The sequence below is a fragment of the Aquarana catesbeiana genome, linkage group LG01, assembly GCF_042186555.1.
Source record: "Aquarana catesbeiana isolate 2022-GZ linkage group LG01, ASM4218655v1, whole genome shotgun sequence".
NCBI classification, from domain to species: Eukaryota; Metazoa; Chordata; class Amphibia; order Anura; family Ranidae; genus Aquarana; species Aquarana catesbeiana.
Window position 1 is genome coordinate 948,669,119 of NC_133324.1, and position 6,878 is coordinate 948,675,996.

A 6,878-nucleotide genomic window follows, 5' to 3' on the forward strand; every position below is an offset into this window, starting at 1 on the left:
CAGCACAAAGCTGCTCACTGACTTTTAAAGGGACAGAATTACAAAACCCAGCCTGCATTGCATAGAAAGGAGAGGATGATGGGAGAGTAGGGTTGCCACCTGTACCGGATTCACCTGGACAGCCCGGGTTTTGAATCATGTGCCCGGTTTTTAACTCACCTGAAAACTGGACACATTTTTCAGACCGGATCGTGGCTCATAGCTGGAGAGAGGATTATGTGTTCTCCTCCCTCCAGCCTGCAGGGGGCAATAGAGAAACAGCAGCACTGCAGAGGAATGAACAACGAGTGTGTGGAGCTTGCAAAGAGAAATGAGGAACTTTTTTGCAGTTAGTGACCAGTGAGTACAGGGAGCTGAGGGCTCTGGTGGACACATGATGTAAGGGGTGCTCTGGTGTACACATGTGATGTAAGGCGGTGCTCTGGTGGGCACATGTGATGTAAGGGGTGCTCTGGTGGACACATGTGATGTAAGGCGGTGCTCTGGTGGGCACATGTGATGTAAGGCGGTGCTCTGGTGGGCACATGTGATGTAAGGGGTGCTCTGGTGGGCACATGTGATGTAAGGGGTGCTCTGGTGGACACATGTGATGTAAGAAGTGCTCTGGTGGGCACATGTGATGTAAGGGGTGCTCTGGTGGACACATGTGATGTAAGAAGTGCTCTGGTGGGCACATGTGATGTAAGGGGTGCTCTGGTGGACACATGTGATGTAAGGCGGTGCTCTGGTGGGCACATGTGATGTAAGGCGGTGCTCTGGTGGGCACATGTGATGTAAGGGGTGCTCTGGTGGGCACATGTGATGTAAGGGGTGCTCTGGTGGACACATGTGATGTAAGAAGTGCTCTGGTGGGCACATGTGATGTAAGGGGTGCTCTGGTGGGCACATGTGATGTAAGGGGTGCTCTGGTGGACACATGATGTAAGGGGTGCTCTGGTGTACACATGTGATGTAAGGGGTGCTCTGGTGGGCACATGTGATGTAAGGGGGTGCTCTGGTGGACACATGTGATGTGAGGGGGTGCTCTGGTGGACACATGTGATGTAAGGGGGTGCTCTGGTGGGCACATGTGATGTAAGGCGGTGCTCTGGTGGGCACATGTGATGTAAGGGGTGCTCTGGTGGGCACATTTGATCTAAAGGGTGCTCTGGTGGACACGTGATGTAAGGGGTGCTCTGGTGGACACGTGATGTAAGGGGTGCTCTGGTGGACACGTGATGTAAGGGGTGCTCTGGGGGGCACATGCGATGTAGGGGGTGCTCTGGTGGGCACATGCGATGTAAGGCGGTGCTCTGGTGGGCACATGTGATGTAAGGGGTGCTCTGGTGGGCACATGTGATGTAAGGGCTTCTCTGGTGGGCACATTTGATCTAAAGGGTGCTCTGGTGGACACATGATGTAAGGGGTGCTCTGGTGGACACGTGATGTAAGGGGTGCTCTGGTGGACATGTGATGTAAGGGGTGCTCTGGGGGGCACATGCGATGTAGGGGGTGCTCTGGTGGGCACATGCGATGTAAGGGGGTCCTCTGGTGGGCACATGTGATGTAAGGCGGTGCTCTGGTGGGCACATGTAATGTAAGGGGTGCTCTGGTGGGCACATGTGATGTAAGGGGTGCTCTGGTGGGCACATGTGATGTAAGGCAGTGCTCTGGTGGAATATGATGTAAGGGGTGCTCTGGTGGGCACATGTGATGTAAGGGGTGCTCTGGTGGACACATGATGTAAGGGGTGCTCTGGTGTACACATGTGATGTAAGGGGTGCTCTGGTGGGCACATGTGATGTAAGGGGGTGCTCTGGTGGGCACATGTGATGTAAGTAGGGTTGCCACCTCATCGCTTTAAACCCAAACACATATGCATTACACAGACTCTGAGGCTAATTTATTGCAGATAAGGCAATATATATATGGGTTTGGGTTTAAAGGGATGAGGTGGCAACCCTATATGTAAGGGGTGCTCTGGTGAGCACATGTGATGTAAGGGGGTGCTCTGGTGGGCACATGTGTAGGTGGTCGGGCTGTAGGTGGTGATGGCTGTAAGTGGTGGGGGCTCTAGTTAGTGAGGGCTGTAGGTGGTGGGGGCAGTAGGTGGTGGGGGCAGTAGGTGGTGAGGGCTGTAGGTGGTGGGGGCTCTAGTGAGGGCTGTAGGCAGTGGGGGCAGTAGGTGGTGAGGGCTGTAGGCAGTGGGGGCAGTAGGTGGTGAGGGCTGTAGGCAGTGGGGGCAGTAGGCGGTGAGGGCTGTAGGCAGTGGGGGCAGTAGGCGGTGAGGGCAGTAGGTGGTGGGGGCAGTAGGCAGTGGGGGCAGTAGGCAGTGAGGGCTGCAGGTGGTGGGGGTAGTAGGCGGAGGGGCTGTAGGTGGTGGGCATAGCTCCCAACTGTCCCTGATTTTGAGGGACTGTCCCTGATTTGGAACAATGTCCCCCTGTCTCTCTTTTCATCTCATTTGTCCCTCATTTTGGTCTGATCTATATAGTTGTATATAAAATGCACTTTTTATTTTTCAAAAAGTGTTTCCCAGTGCTAAACCTTTCATCCAAATTCTAAATTGCTGCATTTGTAAAATTTAAAAGCCAATATATAGTGTGGCATTGGGACCCTGTGCTACCTGGAATATTGCTGGTTTACACCAGATTTTGGAGAGAAAGACACGCTGATTGCACAGCTGTGTGCTGGGCTATTTAGTTGTGACCTGGCTATGGCTCAGGGCCTCGCCCGATAGACAGGAAGTCTGTGCAATGGAGTCAGGTGGACTCCCATTCCTCTGCAGGAGTCAGAGACTGCATGGGTGCAGCCAGAGCATGCATGTCTGCAGGAGGCACAGTTACAGGGTCAAGAGGACCGAGGTCAACGCCTGAACAGCAGTGCTGACCAGAGAGCCAGGTGGCTCGGTATTTTCCATTTATTTCATTATTGCTTTGTAGAAGAAACCCCTGCATGGGAATCTTGGATGGACTGTTTTTCTTTGACTTTAATAAAGATGGGCCAAAAAAGCCCTTAAGCTGCATATCTGGCGTAGACTCAGCTCACCGGTAGAGTCTACACTGAAGATAAAGAACCCCCAATACCACAATAGGAATAGTAGTGGTAAAAAAGCCCTTGTGGATTGAATTTTTTTTTTTGGTTAATTCTCCTTTAAGGGGTCGTGTCGTATGCCTACATATGTTTGCTAGTTAGGTGTCCCTCATTCTCATCTCAAGATGTTGGGATGTATGGTGGTGGGGGTAGATGGTGGTGGGGCTGTAGGCGTTGGGAGCAGTAGATGGTGGGGGCTGTAGGTGGTGGTGGGGGCTGTAGGTGGTGGGGGCAGTAGATGGTGGGGGCAGTATGAAGTGGCACCCCTGAGAGCAGTTCCCTGCTGTTTGTGGGCAGGTTAGGGAGCTGAAGCATTAAGGACAGAAGGAACTTCTGCAGGGGAAAACTTCACGTCACTCACCTCATGGATACAGGTGAAGATTCTCGGGCTACTATCTCGGCTCCTCCTCCTCCCAGTGCAGTCCTTTACATTTTCAGCCAGAGAGGACACCGATTTTGTGGGAGCCAGCCACACCCCCCGCCCCGCCCACCATCTCGATCAGCCCTGGAGAATCTACAGGCTGGCTGCCCTATGAGGCCAATCACCAGGTACTAGAGCTGAAGACCAAGTAAGAGGCCCACCTGCCAGTCCCCTTTGCGATCCGATGGAGTGGAGGACTCAGCACTCAACTGGCGCTGCCCCTGGCTCGGAGGGAGTGATTTGCCTGCTCCTTCTCCACGCCCAGCTACTCTGCACCAGCAGCCAGCCAGATGGAGCCACAGGAGCCGCCTCTCCTCCTGCTACACTTCGCACCGTACCACGACCTGCCGGGGGGGGGGGGGGACCGATCCTCTGGAGGGGACCCAGGAGCCGTGGCTGCGCCCCTAGGCGGCTGCCTAGTCCGCCTAGTGGTAGCACCGGCCTGGCTCATATTTGTTATCTTGGTGTGCAGCCGTTCCTTCCTTTTTGTGAATACTGACTGGTGTGTTCTGACAGGGGGGGGCAGTCCCCCCTGTCAGAACACAATAGCATCACATTGCATAGTTAGTACCGTTTTTTTAAATTTAGCCCTCTGGGTTCAACAAAAAAAACTACCAGGCTTTAATCACTTTGTATGCCAAGTTGTGTTTTTACCATTGTTAATTAATTTTATGCTTGGCTGGTCACTAACCATATTGGGTGACAATGTATGACGTTTGCCTTTGCTACCCAGTTTGGTGTCTGTTTTCTTTGATATAGCGCTACTACTGGGTAATAAGCATTACCTTCAGTGATTTCCTGTGATATTTTATGTTTGTACATTCAACCTGGTGTGTTCCGGGGCTGAGGTTTTTTGGGTAAAGGTCAAGGCAAAGAGCAGAGGGCCCATCCTAATCAGTGGCTCATATGGGGGTAGCGCTACATTAAACACTTAAGGGCTGGTCTATAGTAGTTTTACTGATACAGGGCGGCACCTCTGAGCCAGCTTTTCTGGGTAGGGGACACGCATGCGTGCCGTCGGCAGCTTTCTCTCACACACAATGGGGTACACTGATAGCCGGGTATGGCAGACTTGATGTCCCCTGGCCCCCCACTGATGATCCAGCAGAGGGGCAGAACGGTGGTCTGCCTGTAGGGAAGGCATAGATACTGTGTTCCTGGAAAGCAGGGACATGGATCCATTCCTTTTCCTAGTAAAAGCTCCTCCCACACTGTAGAAAAACACTGGCTAGGCACACAGTTAACCCTTTGATCTTCCCTGATGTTAACCCCATCTCAGCCAGTGCCATTAGTACAGTGACAGTGCATATTTTTTAACACTGATCACTGTATTAGTATCACTGGCAGGGCCAGTGCTACCACTAGGCAAACTAGGCAGCCGCCTAGGGCGCCCTGCTGCCGAGGACGCCACGCCACTGGTGTTCCTACACTTTTCTCTATGCAGCAAGCAACTAAGACTCAGCAGGCGGAGGACCGTGTCTGTGTCCTGACTCCCAAATTAATAGAAGCAAGCAAACATTCATTGATGGGTACTGGTAGGCTGCATTAATGGGTGCTGGTAAGGCTGAATTGATGGGCGCTGGTGAGGCTGCATTTGATGGGCACTGGTGAGGCTGCATTGAGGGGCACTGGCAAGGCTGCATTTGATGGGCGCTGGTGAGGCTGCATTTGATGGGCGCTGGTGAGGCTGCATTTGATGGATGCTGGTAGGCTGCATTTGATGGGCGCTATTGAGGGGCGCTGGTGAGGCTGCATTGAGGGGCGCTGGTGAGGCTGCATTGAGGGGCACTGGTGAGGCTGAATTGAGGGGTGCTGGTGAGGCTGCATTTGATGGGTGCTGGTGACTGCATTTGAAGAGCGGTTCATTAAAAAGGTGGGGTTTACATGGGCTGGGGAAAAGGGGTGGAGCCAAGGGGGGTGGCAAAATGAGGTTTCGCCTAGGCTGTTAAAAATCCTTGAACCAGCCCTGGTCACTGGTCCCCATAAAGCAGTGGTGTCAAACTCAATTTAGTTGAGGGCCGCATCAGCAGTGTGGTTGCCCTCAAAGGACCGGTTGTATCTTGGTCGCACTATGTACAGAGTGCAGAGTTCAGGATAAGGTCAGGATTATGTTACGTACAGAGTGCAGGGTTCAGCAGTGCACTACGTATAGAGTGCAGAGATGCACGGGTATGCTACGTACACAGTGCAGAGATTCAGGGGTGCGCTACCTACAGAGTGCAGGGATTTTAAGGGGTGCGCTATGTACAGAGTGCAGGGATTTTAAGGGGTGCACTATGTACAGAGTGCAGGGAGTCAGGGATGCGCTACGTACAGGGTGAAGGGAGTCAGAGGTGCGCTACATACAGAGTGCAGGGAATCAGGGGTGTGCTACGTACAGAGTGCAGGGAGTTAGGGATGCGCTACGTACAGGGTGAAGGGAGTCAGAGGTGCGCTACATACAGAGTGCAGGGAATCAGGGGTGTGCTACGTACAGAGTGCAGGGAGTTAGGGGTGCGCTACGTACAGGGTGAAGGGAGTCAAAGGTGCGCTACATACAGAGTGCAGGGAATCAGGGGTGTGCTACGTACAAAGTGCAGGGAGTGAGTGGTGCGCTACGTACAGAGGGCAGGGATTCAGGGGTGCACTATGTACAGAGGGCAGGGATTCAGGGGTTCTCTACGTACAGAGTGCAGGGAGTGAGTGGTGCGCTACGTACAGAGGGCAGGGAGTGAGGGGTGCGCTACGTACAGCGTAAAGGGAGTCAGGTGCACTACATACAGAGTACAGGAAGTCAGAGGTGCGCTACGTACAGAGTGCAGGAATTCAGGGGTACGCTACGTACAGAGTGCAGGGATTCAGGGGTGCGCTACCTACAGAGTGCAGGTATATTAAGGGGTGCGCTACGCACAGAGTGCAGGGAGTCAGAGGTGTGCTACATACAGAGGGCAGGGATTCAGGGGTGTGCTACGTACAGAGGACAGGGATTCAGGGGTGCAATACGTACAGAGAGCAGGGATTCAGGGGTGCGCTATGTACAGAGTGCAGGGAATGAGTGGTGCGCTAGGTACAGAGGGCAGGGATTCAGAGGTGCGCTACGTACAGAGTTCAGGGAGTGAGTGGTGCACTACATACAGAGGGCAGGGATTCAGGGGTGTGCTACGTATAAAGGGCAGGGATTTAGGGGTGCGATGCGTACAAAGGGCAGGGACTCAGGGGTGCACTATGTACAGAGGGCAGGGATATAGGGGTATGCTGCGTACAGAGGGCAGGTATTTAGGGGTGCGCTACGTACAGAGGGCAGGGTTCAGTAGTGCGTAACGTACAGAGGACAGGGTTCAGGGGTGCACTGTGCCCAATGTGCAACATCTCACTTCCACCCCTCCTCCTGGGTTCTGACCCCTGC